At 41.1% G+C, this 15,846-nt stretch overlaps 1 pseudogene; it reads left to right on the top strand.

Moving 5' to 3' along the window:
• Window positions 1–576: 576 nt before the first annotated feature.
• Window positions 577–15,567, top strand: LOC106558587 (annotated as a pseudogene).
• The last annotated feature ends 279 nt before the right edge of the window (window positions 15,568–15,846 follow it).

The raw sequence follows: 15,846 nt of genomic DNA on the forward strand, positions 1-15,846 counted from the left end.
AGAGAGTTGGCCTCTTCCAAAGAGGGCTAACTTGGCTGATGTCTGAATGGAATGTGTTTCCAGCGAACCGCTAGAGATGCAATGAGTACCTGAATAGCAGGGAGGAAGGCTGCCCTGCTCTTCTTCCCTTCAAGCTTCGAAGAAGGGCTTAATTCCTCATCCACATGAGGATGGGCAACTCACCTTGAGGTGTGAATAATTTAGGGATTAGTCTGTCCTGGTCTCCAAGGTTTCAAGAGCTAGTGAGGTTTTAAGGGAAATCCAGCAGAGAGATGAGATGAAGCCACCAAAAAGGAAAAGAAAGGAAGGGTTTGCCCACCCTTCCCCTTCTCCAATAGCCCAAGATAAGTTAGTTCAGTTCCTATTGATCACCCACAATTACTTACAGAGTTGGGCTATATCCCAAAGACAGAAATTAATGGTGACCATGTCAATGAAACAGGTAATATTTTGGAGCATTTGCTCCACGCGAGGTGCTCCACTAAGTATCTTCAGTTCATTAACTCCTGTGATCCTCACAGTGGTATCATGCATGTGCTATGATTAGCACTATTTCATAGTCAAAGACACTGAACCATGGAGAGATCATATTCCAAAGCCAGTAAGAGAAGTGGCTGGACTTCAGAGTCAGATCACCCAAGTCGTGAGTCCATGTTTTTAGCCCCTTCCCCTGCCCTTAAGGAGATAACCACGTAGCAAAGGGTGCAAACATGGGAATAAGTAAATTTCCATTTACTCCTTCACCCATGCAGACATTCAGCGGGCATTTATCGAACAGCTACTAAATGTTAGGCAGTGTGCTAGGCTCCAAGGAAATAAAATCCAGAGAGGCCTGGACCCAAGAGTCAGAGAGACAGGGTACCAGGTCTCCCTTCTCTGGTTCCCTGCGGGGCTCCATTTACAGCACTGTGTTTGCCTTACTCCTTAACTAGATACACAGCAACCTGATGCCAAGGATGTGTCTCATGCATCTCTGTATCCATAGCCTCCAGGCAAGATACCTGGCATGCAGGAAATGCACAGTGAATATTTGTTGGATAGAATGTAAACAGCTTTTCAAGGGTCCAGGTGTAGGAAAACGATTCCCTGGCTCATTTAGCTTCTGCCTTGCTGAATCCACAGAAGAAGCATCCATGATGTAATCTATGTAGACAACTTGGCTGACAGTATCTGCTTGTGGGTGTCTCCCTGTATGTCCAGATTGGAGCTCTGGGTTTTGCAGTCAGCTCCCTTGATCCTGGAATCGATCACAAACTTGGACCTTACCAAAGCAAATCCTTTCAAATAGTAGCATTAATATCTAGAATCATGATAAAACTGAGTGAAGAAATGAATATTGGAGTTAGACAGACTTGAGTTTGAATGCTAGCTCTGCTCCTAATCGTTTTTTCTAAAAGTCATTTAATTTTTCAGATTTTCAATTTCCTCATCTGTAAAATGGGAACAGTAGTCTACTTAGGAGGATCATTGTGAGGATTAAGTGGTATGATAGTTAATTTTATATGTCAACATGGTTGGGCCACAGTACCCAGATATTTGGCCAAATATTACTCTGGATGTTTCTGAGAGTGTGTTTTCTGTAGATGAGATTAACATTTAAATCAGTGGACTTTGAGTAAAGGAGATCGTCCTTTGTGTGGGTGGGCTTCACCCAACTAGTTAGAGGCCTGAATAAAAAACAAAAATGGACCTCCCCTGAACAAGAAGGAATTCTGTTAGCAGATAAGCTTCAATCTTGAACCGCACTATTACCACTCCTGGGTCTCCAGCCTGTTAACCCATTGTGCAGACTTTAAACTTGTCAGCCTCCACCATCGCATGAGCCAATTACGTAAAATAAATATCTCTTTCAGAGCACCCTGTTGGCTCAGTTGGTAGAGCATGCAACTCTTGATCTCAGGGTCACAAGTTTGAGCCCATGTTGAGTGTTACAGCATACTTTAAAAAAAAAAGTTAAAAAAATCTCTCTATGTGAGTGTATATATAAATATATGTGTGTCTGTGTATATGTATATATATATATATATATATACACAAACACATCATACTGATTCTGTTTCTCTGGAGAATCCCAACTAATATAAACGGTATGATTCACGAAAAGTCCCTGACATACAGCATGTTCTCAATGGATAGTAATTTTTTTTTTCCTTTCTCAGAGACCTTCAGCCTCTTCATTCCAAAGGTAAGCAGAAGGCGGTTCAAAGAGGTACCAAGACTCATCCACTTTCCCAACATAACCTTGAAGAGTTTAAGAAGATGAATGAGATAATCAGCTTTAAGCATCACAACTTAAGGCACAAAACATCTGTTCCAGGCCTGAAGGGATCATTTCATTTTCAACAAAGTATCCTTGAAAGGACTTCAGAGTTCATCTGATGCAAAATTACAAGATGTTGGCCTAAGGACCACATACTGATATAGTTGGTTTTGGTTTTTTAGGGTTTTTGTTTTGTTTTGTTTCCTTATTTTTTACTCACGCAAGCTTTTTATTTTTTTAATTTAAGATTTGAAAGTTGTCACATAAAAGTCTAGGTTCCTGGCTTCTTTTGATAAGTAGAAGGTCTGGTGACCTCAGGGGTACATACCTGGAGCTGAGAGGTCACTGACACCATTGGGTCATTGGGCCACTTTATTCATTTGTGTAAACCCCTGAAGACATTTGAGTTTATGACTCCTTTTGTCTTCCAGCTCCTTCAATTCAGAAAAAAAGGAAGCATAGACGCGAGAGGGTCTAATGTACTTAAACAAAGCCACATGCCAGATTGGCAAAGCCAGATCTAAAACCCCACAGTTTTGCCTCTCAGACCCTTTAAAAATATGCTGTATTCCAATTGAGCACAAATGCTTTTATTGACAAATTAGATGATTCCTAAGGGTCTTTTGTTCCCCTGTAAGGGTTATTTATTTTAGCAGTAAGATCAAGTTTAGTGTCACAAATGAATGCAGTGTTTTAAGATGGGGCTAAAATATTAATTGTCTTACTTATCTCTGTGTTTATAAGCACAGTTCTGTGGTCAGACCAAACTTGGCTTTGCCATTACCGTGGGTAAGCTTCTCAAGTTTCTAATAAGAGTTATACATATCACACAGTGACAGCAGTGAGGATTAAATGAAATATTTCATGTAAAGTGTTCAGTATGGTGTCTGGAATATAGTAAGCATTCTACAGATCTCGTTGAATTATGACCTCAGAGAAATTAAAATAAATATGGCAAAACTAGCAAAGTAGCTAAATACTTTTGCATCTGCAGATATGTATGGATTCAAAGTGACCCCCACATATTCAAATCCAAAACCATGGTGTTTTCCTCAACATCTCCCATTTTATACATGTGTTCCATGGACTCATTTGATCTAACTTGCAAAACATGAAGTATGTCCATACAAATCTATTGATTAAACTGATTAAATAACCACTTATTTGTGGTTATTTTTAATGCCCTCAGAATATAATTCACTAATAATACACAGTCAAGGTATTATGTTAAAAAAAAAAACAAACCTCATGTCTTGAATTAACTCCCATTGTCTGGATGGTTGAGCTATCAAGGTGATACACAGTTGGGTTAATTTGTGGCTCTTTGTATTGATTTTAGGATCTGCTTTATTTCATCCTTTATGGTTTTGTTTTGGCATTTAATAGGTTATACTTCAGTTTCAATCAATAAGTTGAACTATGTTATTGTATAGCACTGTGTTATTGGAATTAGAGCAATGAAAAGGACAGAGGCCTTCTAAAAGCCTAGCCAGAGTGGAGGAGCAGACATGTAAAGAGACCACTATTATAAGCAATGTCTGGGATGTGTGCACTGAGAGCTTAGGCAGGTCTTAGTACCGTGAGCCATAGAGCCATAGACAGTGGGGCTTAAGGAAGCTTGCTGAATGAATGAATGAATGAATGAATATGAGTGAGTCATTGCATTTGTCTCCTCTAGACTGTGAATTCTTTAAGGTAAAGACTTCACCTAATTCACCTCTGCATCCCAGCTTTGACCTGAGTTAGGCTCCATCTGTGCTTTTAGAGTGGAAAGCAACAATCCAATGGTCCCGCATGCAGAACTAGGCCCTAAATCCGAGAATACAAAATTTTTCAGTTGCTGGAGTAGCTATCCTTTTCCTGATCTTTTCAAACTCCTCACTTGCTGCCACTCCCCTCTGTTCTGCACTTTGCTCTGGTCTATGAGGAAACAACGTCCCTCCTCCTCCTCTCTGGGACCCACCCTGTGTGTCCCTGGAAAACCCTTCCAGACTAACCCCACCTCCCCCCTCCCAACACCCCCGCTGGCCTCTGCTTCTTTCTTATGCAGAATCTCTGCCTCTGGGCCAGAGTGACTGAAGGCGAAGCCCAGTGACTGCACTGAAGACTCTCCTTGACCCACCTACTCTTCAAGGTCTGAGATAATAACTGTCCTCCTAATGCAGTTTCTGTGTAATGAAAACTTACGGGGTGCTAAGGTCTTTATTTGCTTCCTCTTGTCTAACATTCACAGCCCTTTGATGGAAGCATATTTTTGAGATTGTGTGACTTCTCTGTGTTAAATCATCAGTGATTCTCTTCCTGAACCTTAAATGAAAGAAAACATAATGAAAGACAATGCCAGCTAGCCAGCGGGAAGGACCTGAAAGGCCACCTACCTCGTTTACTGATAAGGAAGCTGGAACCTATTCACCATTTCATCTGAGAACACCTCTTGAGCGCCCTGCCTTTATGGACCTTGTGCGCTCTTCATTATGTATTTTACTTATAATAAGTTTATTAATTCACTCAACAAATACTTACTTACAATATGCTAGCCCTTTCCTAGGAATACAGCAATGAATAAAACTGGCAAAAGTCCCTGCACTTCTTACAGCTTACATTCTAGTGAAGGCAGACAGAAAGTAAATAAGCATATACATAAACACTCTGTCACATGGTGCGGTGTGCAAGGGGAGGCAGCCCAGGCAGTGTACAGCCTGGCTCCCCCCTACATGAGCTCTAGAACTTTGGTCAAGCCACATAAGTTTTCTGTACCTCACTTCCCTCATCTATAAAATGCAAATAATAATAAGGCCCACATCAGAGGAATGTTGTGAGACGTAAGCAGGATATTTTGGAAGTGCTTAAGATAGTCTCCAGCACATAGGAAGCACCATGAAATTTAACGAAATGTGCAGAGAAGGGGCAGATGCAAGGAGGAATACAGCGTATAGAGGCTGGTCAAGGAAGACTGCCAGAAAGAGAGACATTTAAGCCAAGACATGAGGAGGGAAGAGAACTTACTGTGCAGATATTAAGCAAGTGTTCTAGGCAGAGGGGGTAGCCCGCGCAAGGCACCAAATGGGGAATGGCAATCAGGGAGGAGGTCAGTGTTGTGGGAGCAAATGAACCGAGGAGAGAAAGGAAAAACTGAGGCACACAGACCTGGAATGAGGGAGGCAGAGAACCCCGAGGGGCTTACAGTCCATTTTGGCTTTTGCTCTCCTGCGCCAAGGAGCCTTTAGAGAGCTTTAGCCTCAGGAGGGACTCTATCTGTGTTGTGTTTCAAAAGCACCCCCCTTCCATCTGTGCGTGTGGGTGGTGCGGCCCTCTCTCTAACCAGAGGTTAGACCTGGCGAAGCAGGAGTATTGTAAATGTGTAAACTAAGAGGATGGTTGGATTTTTTTTTCAATGTAAACACTAAAAACAAACAAACAACAACAACAAAAAAAAACCCACAAAGGTTTTATGAACAGCAAACTCAATGTAAAGGCATTTTAGTATTAAATTTTTTATTGATAATTTGCTTAAGAATAAATATATGAATTATTGTAAAAAAAAAAAAAGCACCAGTCTGTCTGCATCAGACTCACTGAATGGAGGCAGAATCAGGAAACCAGTCAAAGAGGAGTTTGCAAGAACCTGAGGTAATTAGGGGCTTGAGAAAGATGGTGAGATGTGGTCAGGTTCCAGATATATTTTGGAGGTCAAGTTAATGGGATGTTCTGTAGGCTGGATATGGGATTGAGAGAAGAGTCAAGGAGTGTAATAAAGGAGAAGTACTGGGCACTATGAAAGCACAAAGGAGTTCTGGAAGGGGACTGAAGAAAGCAGACAGTGAGGAGGGCCCCAGGGCTGGAATTAATAAGGAAAAGCCTTGAAATGTGGGGCCTGAGATAACCATTCCATTTAAACATCAGCCTCCTCAAGTCAGAGTTATTGTTTAAATGCTTAATCCCTTGAATTTCCAGAGCATAAGGAACAAGAGCCAGAACAAGCATGTGGATACCCTACAGCCCATACATAGTGCACCTGTCAGGTCCACTCTGAGCCCATAAAATGGGCTGTTATACCAACGTGATTGTCTATCTCCTCCTGCTGGCCATCCTTGTATTTCAGTTTACATGCTGGCTGTTATTTGCAGGGTATTGTTATACTTACCTTGAATATTTGCCACAGCTTTCCTTTACATATTCAATTTTTATATGGGTGTTTTAAATAGAGTCAGATTTATAAAAATTCTATTTTTGCCTTGAATTTCAAGATGATAATTGAAAAATCATATCACCATCATCATCATCATCACCAACACCACATCAATAATCCACCTTTGTTCTATGCTTTCCTCAACATTTTCTCCTACTCCCCTCCATGAGGTAGGTTAAGTTACTCCCATTTTATACAAGGAAAAACTGAGGCTCAGAAAAGTGGGACTTTCTACTTTGGGACTGAGATGAAATGAATGAGCTTTTTGGATTTGAAGAAATAGTTAGGTAAGAGCTTGTCTTTGTTTGGCATTTTTAATTTTCCAGAATATTCTTATATCCAAGTTGTGTGTATCCACAGTGTATCCACTGTGTCACACACTCAGCCAATACTCATCCTCTTCTGGGTTTTCTTTTTTTCTTTCTTTCTTTTTTTTTTTTTTAAGATTTTTATTTATTTATTCATGAGAGACACAGCAAGATAGGGAGGCAGAGACATAGGCTGAGGGAGAAGCAGTCTCCATGCAAGGAGCCTCATATGGGACTATATCCCAGATCCCCAGATCACGCCCCGGGCGGAAGACAGACGCTCAACTGCTGAGCCACTAGGCATCCCTTTTTCTGGGTTTTCATCCACTGGCCTTGGCTGAAAAATAAAGTCTTCAGCAAAGAAAAGAAATTTAAGAAACAAAGTACACAGAAAACCTGACTACCTGCCCTTCAAATCAACCCCAATATTTGTAGTAGATCCAGTAATAAGCTCCCAGGACAATGCCTTTAATGTCTCAGAAAATGGCATTATGAAAGTGGAAAGCCCAGATCCCTTTCTCCAATTTAAAACCCAGCCTTTTTTTTTTTTTAATTTTTATTTATTTATGATAGTCACAGAGAGAGAGAGAGAGAGGCAGAGACACAGGCAGAGGGAGAAGCAGGCTCCATGCACCGGGAACCCGACGTGGGATTCAATCCCGGGTCTCCAGGATCGCGCCCTGGGCCAAAGGCAGGCGCCAAACCGCTGCGCCACCCAGGGATCCCTAAAACCCAGCCTTACATCGCCTGACTTTCTTGAAAACCAGGTGATGTCCATGTTATAACTCAAAAACTCAAAATGGTTTTCTACAAATGCATTTAAACATCAGTAGTGTTTCTTATAAATCCCCCTGATGTGACACTGAATACATTAAAAACTCAAAGATATGCTACAGCCCCATAACCAAACACAAGACATATTTATCAGCATAATCAGATGTCAAGCCTCACGTAGGGTAATATCTCAAACTACCAAGGCTCAGAATTTTCTTTTAGTAAATAGTTGGAAAAAGAGTCCTTAGGTTACAAATACTGAATCACAAACATCTTATAAATTCAAGTCAGCTAGGACTGTGTTGGTACAGAGGACTCCATCTCACTGAGCAGCAGACTATCACCCTGAGTCCCTGGGAGCCAGCAGGGCCTTGATACCAGAATCCAAGGATGAGGCACTGTTTTCACCCAAGATCTTCACAACAGGCCTGAAAAGAGGTGTCACTCCCCCTATTATACCCATGAGGAAAGATTCCATGAGGAAATGAAGCAGTGTGCTCAAAGTCATACAACTAGTTAATAACAGAGGTGGGACTCTAACTCCCAAGTTAGGATGCCCAATTGTCCCATTTGCCTGGGGCCGAGACGGTTCCCCAGATGAGGGACTCTCAGTGCTAACATTGGGACAGTCTTGGGCAAACCAAGGCAAATTGGCCAGCCTGTATATAAGTCCAGCGCCCTTCCTACTAAAAGGGACTGCTATGAGGTGACCTGGTCATCCAACCTGTCTTAACAATATGAGAATTTTAAATGCCTAGTTAAAAACAATCTTGTGGGATCCCTGGGTGGCTCAGCGGTTTAGCGCCTGCCTTCGGCTCAGGGTGTGATCCTGGAGTCCGGGGATCGAGTCCCACATCAGGCTCCCTGCATGGAGCCTGCTTCTCCCTCTGCCTCTCTCTCTCTCTCTCTCTCTCTCATGAATAAATAAATAAAATCTTAAAAAAAAAAAAAAAAAAAACAATCTCGTGTGGTCCTCTTCATCTAATTCCATTATGGCAACCCACAGCCCTGCATCACAATTGGTGATGCTTAACCAGGTTATGACCTAGATTTATTTTGTATATCTAATCATTACACCAAGGATTTAGAAAAGGTTCTTATTCCTAAAGGACTAATCATAGAACAAATTGGCTTACACTTGAAAATCTGTGAAGATAGGAGGCTATCACATGGCAGCCCAGTTGGAGTATCTGCATGCCCCAGGGGGACTATAAATTCTCTACTGACTTGCTGGATTATTACAAAGCACTGAACAAAAACAGTAATATATCCATCCCCTGACTGCAGATTTTATGAGACCAGAAAGCTATTGTAATGACCATTCAATTGGGGCCATAAAATAAATTTATGGAGATGATTTGGCAACTTTAACTGGAAAGATTGCCTTGGTTGCTATAGATACAACTGGCATTGGCAAAACAATGCAAATCTTGCTTTCCTTTCCTTAGTCAAGCAGTATCATCCGAAGAGGGTCAGCACTGCAAATTTGCTGGTGAAAAAGCTCCCCAAAACTATTGGATATAGACTAGATTGTGTTGGATATAAAATTCCAGGCTACTTTGTTGTAGGATGTGTCTTTGACTATAATTAACAAATCAAAGATTTAAATCACGTTTGTGTCCTTAGCAAAACTGGAAAAGCAAAATATCAAGCCGAAAATGAGAGCTCAAGTTGGGTGGCAGAGTTTGGGAACATCTGTAGTCCCATTGTCACCAGTAAAATTGACAAGTGGTCATGTTCTGTGGCCATCCACAGATGTAGTAGAGCTTCTTGCATGTACTTTCTGAGAATTTTATCTGTTGTATATATTAGAAATACCAGTGGCTGCCATCCTGAACTCTTTAGTCTGAGCTTGATAGTCTATCGGTTCTCTTTATTAAATTATTAATAATTTAATAAATCAAATTATTGTTTGATTTATTAATGGAAAAGTTTTCATGACAAAACAAAATACTTCTGTAAGAAAAATTTAAAGAGAAGGTATATTATTTTATTGAAGTGCCCTCTTAATTTTTTATAGTCATGAATTCATGAAAAGAACAGAAGTGATTGAACACTGTTAATTATTATACCACTTTAAAGAGTAAGAAGCAGTTAGTTTTCTTATCTGACAGTATCTAAGAGGTTTATTATAAACTGAATCATGTCTTTTTTTTTTAGTTATGTTAGTAGCATTTCAGTGATATTAACTGAATTTTCTCATTTATTCAGACTATTTCCAGTGAATCTTCTTTTGATTCCTTTAAATACTAATCAGTATATTCCAAAAACCTTTACACATTTTGAAATTTTCAATGCAGAATCAACGCCTCTTAAACCAACAACAATAAGAAACAACCTTTTTTTTTTTTTTTTAACACTGTCCATTGATAAGCTACACATTGAATGGCAGGGACAGGACTGGGTGGGGCAAATGTGACACCTAGGGAATTGCACAGGTCAGAGAGTGATGCCTCCCTAAATTCTGTGTCCTCAGTGACTTAATTCACCCTCTACACTGCCAAGTAGAACAGACATAGACAACACTTCCTGGCTTTGAAGTATCCTATTCAAGTTTCTGATTGAAAACATACATATGCATGCCAATTTGATAACATTGCATGAATTTAATGTCTTACTTGGGTTAAATTAACTCAAGAGGAAAACCCCATGTCAATATCGACATTTTCAAACACTTTGTCATTGATGAAGATTTCCATCAAATTCTACCAACTTTTTTTTCTTTCGTACATAATTTATTCAGATAAAATATATTTCTATCAGCTACTACTTTTTAAAGTAAATTGACATTTCTATTCAATTTGAAGATTAAACGCTATTTTAATCCATGAAGACTGAGCGCTTCTCTACTTCAATATGCCCCAATTTATAGAAATAACACAATTTTATTGATCTCCTTCCAATAAATTCAAACACATGGGTAAAGCTTTTGGAGGGCACCTTAAAAAATACATCTGTCCTCACAAGCACAAGATTGCTCCTGACTTCCAGAGATCAGAACAGGGCAGTGCCAGGAATGATAGAGCTGAGAGCCTTTCTCCTGAGTCCTCAAATGAGCAAAGTGTACATAGATGGACAATAAGAATGATGATAACAGACATCTCTTGCAGGCTTACTATGTGCTAAGGAGTAAATTGTGTACATAGGCCAGAGCCAACCAGCTTCCCTCCAATACCCACTCTTGCCTTCCTTTAAAGGAATAGCATTTTTATGGCTGAACAGAGTAAAACCTTCACTTTCTGGCCTACTCTCCCACTGGGTGAAGCCACATGAGGGAGTTCTGGCCAATGGGGTGTTATCAGAAGTGCCCCATGGCAGTTTTCTGAAAACTTATTGAAGAAATGGTGCAGATTTACTCTTTGTCATCCATTTTTCTTCCTGCACGGAGCCATCGTAGACCATGAAACCAAGAAGATGCACCATAGTGATGAGGGAGGAGGTCAGGTCTTTGAGGACCCTCTGAGCAGAAGCCCCCCATCAGCCACAGACCCTCTCCTCTGGGCTTTTACATGAGGGAGACATAAACACTATCAGATTTAACTCACTGTTATTACAGGGTTTCTGTCACTTTAAGATAAATCTAATTTTTACTAATTTCTGCCTTACTGCAACCCATCAAAGTAGTCATTATTATTTTACAGACCAGAAAACTAAAGCTCAAAAAGTTTACAGACAATGGGTGAAAATCTTCACAGCATGGAGCCTGCGATTGAAGGCTCCGTGCTGCTCTCTGGGGCACTTCTGTTCTCCCTCTCACTCTCTCCCTAAAGGGGACTCCACAAGGCAGGGCAAGCTCTAAAAAAATAAAATAACAACAATAATAATAAAACAGCTATTTATTAAATCCAGGTGGCCAGCCAGGCACCCTTCATTCTATGCTTAAGGGAGCCAAGGCCTGGGGAACATTGGCTGAAGTCACACAACTCATAAGAGATGCAGCAGGATTCAAGCCCAGCCTCTGGCCCAGAGCCTTATTCAATGGCTGAATTTTATTGCCAGACAGAATGCACCAGGCGCAGACAGCACGTGCTGAGGGGTGGTGGCAAGAGCAAGCACCAAGGAAGCTACAAGACTGGGGCTGAGGAAGACGGAGAGAGAACATCATGTGACAGAGGCTTGCAAACAGGCAGGGTCACAAGTCTCCCCCACACGTTGCCATTGACCCTTGGTTCCCTTTCTTCTCACTGTTCAAGGATAGAAAAGGGAATTTCTTATTTAAAAATGGCTCTCAAAAAAAAAAAAAAAAAAAAAAAAAGGCTCTCTAGGGATCCCTGGGTGGCTCAGCGGTTCAGCGCCTGCCTTGGCCCAGGGCATGATCCTGTAGTCCCGAAATCGAGTCCCACGTCAGGCTCCCTGCATGGATCCTGCTTCTCCCTCTGCCTCTGTCTCTGTCTCTGCCTCTCTCTCTCTCTCTCTCCGTATCTCTCATGAATAAATAAATAATATCTTTAAAAATAATAATAAAAAAAATTAAAATGTGAGACACAGCTTTCTTCAGGTTCTGTCTCTGGCAGGTTCCATCTGCTCAGCCTGTCCTCCACCAGCATCCTGAAGAGCGTCAGCCACTGAGAGGGATGTGCAGCTGAGGGAATCCCTCCACCCCCGTGCAGATTTTGAGGCCCTTTAATTCATAAATTCTTCAACCACCCCCAAAGGAGTGCTCCAGAAAGGACACATCATCTTCTGTGTTGCCAGTAACAACGGCTCCTTTCCTGAGGCTGTCTTGATCTTCATCACTATCATTTCTGACATTTCAATCATCTGAATCTTATAAGTGCCTTACTTTCTACCACCCTGACCGCACCCTCTTGAATCCTTATTCACTCATCCTTCAGACCTCGATGGCCCAGGAGGAGTATGGCCATAGCTTCTTGACAGTCTTTCTACCCCTACTGAAGCCACTTTCCAAATTATTTTCTACAAAGTCATCAGGATAATCTTTCTATATTTTAAATCTGAACATGTCTCTGCCCTGTTTAAAATCACCTCAAGTGTGCTCAATGTCAAAAACAATAGCCACAAATTCCTCCCATTTCTGTATATACATTCCTTTGTAACATGAATTTGCAGCTTCCCTGACCAAGAGGTGGACCTTATTCCTCTATCCTTTGAATCTGAGCTTGGCCATGTGACTTGCTTTGACTTGCATTGCTCATAATGTTTTGTTTTGTTTTTAATTTCTCTTGAGTAGACTTCATTGTTTAGAGCAGTTTTAAGTTCACAGCAAAATTGAAGTGAAAGTAAGGAGAGTTCCTACATAGCCCCTCTCTTCAAACACCCACAGCCTTCCACTGCATGTAGCCTCTCCTGTTATGGATACATTTTTTTTAAGATTTATTTATTTACTGAGGGGGTGGGAGAGACTGCGTGTATGATGTGGGGAGGGGGCAGAGGGAGATGGAGAGTCTCAAGCATACTCTGTGCTAAGCACAGAATCCCACGTGGGACTCAATCTCACAACTCTTCCATGACCTGAGCCAAAATCAAGAGTTGGAAGCTTAACTGACTGAGCCACCCAGGTGCCCCTACTATGGTTACTTTTTAATGGAAATAAAATAAATGTAGCGAAACAGGGGATGGATAAGCAAATTATGGTACAATTACATGGTGGAATATCCTTTGCCAATTAAAAATGACAATGTAAAGTTCTATTGACTTAAGGTGATGTTTGCAACATATTAATTGAAAAATTCAGATCATTGTAGGGTGATAGCATTTCTCTGAACATGTATCTATTTCATTAGATCTCAGATGTCATCAATTGTAAAATGGGCTGTTAAATTACTGATCACTAAGAAGAAAGATACTGCCAATTAAACCATGGCATGCTACTTTCTAAACACATTGATTCGAAGACCTATCGGGATTCCAGAAATTTTAAAATGTGGGGAAAAAAAAACATTCTTAGTTGTGCATGTATGATTTATATGATAAATGTGATGTACTTGAAAATTGTGTAATATATACACAGATGTTAAGAGTAGTGACTCCTGCATGGTAAGATTATCAATTATTTTATTTTTTATTTTTTATTATCTGTATTGCTTTATATTGAAGAAAAGACAACTTAGCTAGTAAAACTTTTTTTTTAAGATTTATGTATTTATCTTAGAGAGAGCACACATGCATGAGTGGGGGTAGAGGCAGAGGGAGAGGGAGAGAATCCTCAAGCAGATTCCCTGCTGAGTATGGAGCCCAACATGGGGCTCAATCCCAGGATGCCAAGATCATGACCAGAGCAGAAATCAAGAGTTGGACACTTAACTGACTGAGCCACCCAGGAACCCCTAATAAAACCATTTTAAAGGAAAACTAATCAGTACCCCGCCTCTTTGGGGAAGCTTTCACCCTCTACTTCTTGCCATTCAGCAATGGGCTTTTTGCTCACTGAGCACATCTGGGTTCTTGACAATCCTAACCATATCATGCTCGGCTCTCTTGAGTAACTGGTTTCCCAGTCAACACAGTGGGCAACTGCAAAGTAGGGCGGGGTAATGACTTCTAGGCCCAAGCTGCAGCAAAGAGCTTCCCCCCGCACTGCCCTTCAATCAACAAGGAGTAGGCCATAAGCTCCATGAAGATAGCCCTTGCCTGTTTCTATCAATATTCTGTTACTAGCATCTGGTACCAAGAAAACAATAGACTAATAGCGGTGGCTGAATGAAAAAACAATAAATCAATTATTTAATAGTGAGACTGAAGCAGCCAGCAAAGCCAAGTCTAGAAGAAGGAAAGAATCAAACAGAGTAAAAAATTAAGCAGGGTATCATGAAGATGGGAGCAAATACTTTCTGAGTTTCTATGACATGCACAGGGCTGATCATAAAGCAGATTGAATCTTGCATCCTGGAATGAGATTCAGGGTGAACATGGATGGGAATGGGGGAAGGGATTTGCTGTCCTCTGCCAGTGGCTTCCATCTGTAGGTCTAAGGCTGCTACTAGAGTTTCAGTGTTTTTTCAGCAAAGGGAAGAGGAGGGTAGTGGAAAATCTGGGACAGGTGGCTTTGTCTCTAAGACAACCAAGCAATTGCATTAATCATGTCTGTTTACATCTCAGTAGTCAGACCCAGACACTGAGCTGGGAATGTATTCTGTGGTCGGGAAACCATGTTCCCAGTTACTAATGGGAGTGCGGGACTACTATTTAAGAAGAGGAGGAAATAATGGATGCTAGGCAACAGTCAGCAATCTCTGCCATTCTTATGCTTTGTGAGAAGAAAGGGAGACACATACAGGGAGAACAACTTTGACTCCTAGGTTATTGCCTACAACTCAATATCCACCCTCCATGACTCATAAAAGAAGAACTGTCTCTTCACTTGTCAAGTGAATGAGTGAAATCACTGCTCTGTGGCCAAAATGTTCCATAACTCTATCATGATTCTGTATTAAGTTACTGCAGAAATGTCTACTTTGTTACTATTGTTGTGAAAGTATTTGACACGGTAATGGTCATGGGTGACACTGAAAAAGTAACGCATCTTAACAATCACCTATCTGACAGCACAGACTCAATGATTCATCCCATCTTCGAGAAAGCTGACAGCAGAAAGGACACCTGACACCACAGAACAGAGCTTTCTTCTTCCCACCTCACTGGTCCAACCAAGCTGCGCCCAGAGAACCTACCAACTTCCATGGCCATGAGCCAGACAAAGTCAGAAGATTCTGAGCAACAAAGATTAATCTGAGACTTAGTGGCTCCCAAAAGGGTTTTTCTCCCTCCGACAGCCAACATGGATCTTATTATATCCATTCAGGGAAATTCCTGGAAGGCAACTCTGAGAAAACTGGACTGATTATTGGGTCATTCACAAAGCAGGATTTATTCAGTTCCAAGTGAAGGCTTGGGTTGGCTACCCCATTTCTTCTCAGTCTTATCCTTTTTGAGTGTTCTTTCTGTTTGTTTATTACACAGGAGACAATGTCTACTTCCAGCACCTTTTCCCTTCTGATTTCAACTACCAAGGAGAGCTGCACACCTTTCCTATCACCGAGAGCAGAGGTTGGGGTGGCAACACCAGGGGAGGCTGATGAAAAATGAAAATTATAAATTAGACTTAGGGCAGTGGGGAGGTAGGGGGTATCCATTAATATTGTTTGTCAACATCCAGCTTGGGATGGGACAACCCTGGTGGTTGGCAAGAGAGCCATTCCCTGCCCTCTTGTCTATTACCCCCGGGGTCTCAGCCTCTAAACCAAGTAGTCTTGTCAAGGCATTTCCTCCAGAATAAAAACAGTTCTTTTTTTTTAATTAAAAAAAAACCCCTAACCTTAATAGAGCTCTTACTTTGTGTTAAGCACTATTCTGAG

The sequence above is a fragment of the Canis lupus genome, chromosome 3 (assembly GCF_011100685.1).
Source record: "Canis lupus familiaris isolate Mischka breed German Shepherd chromosome 3, alternate assembly UU_Cfam_GSD_1.0, whole genome shotgun sequence".
Classification (NCBI taxonomy): domain Eukaryota; kingdom Metazoa; phylum Chordata; class Mammalia; order Carnivora; family Canidae; genus Canis; species Canis lupus.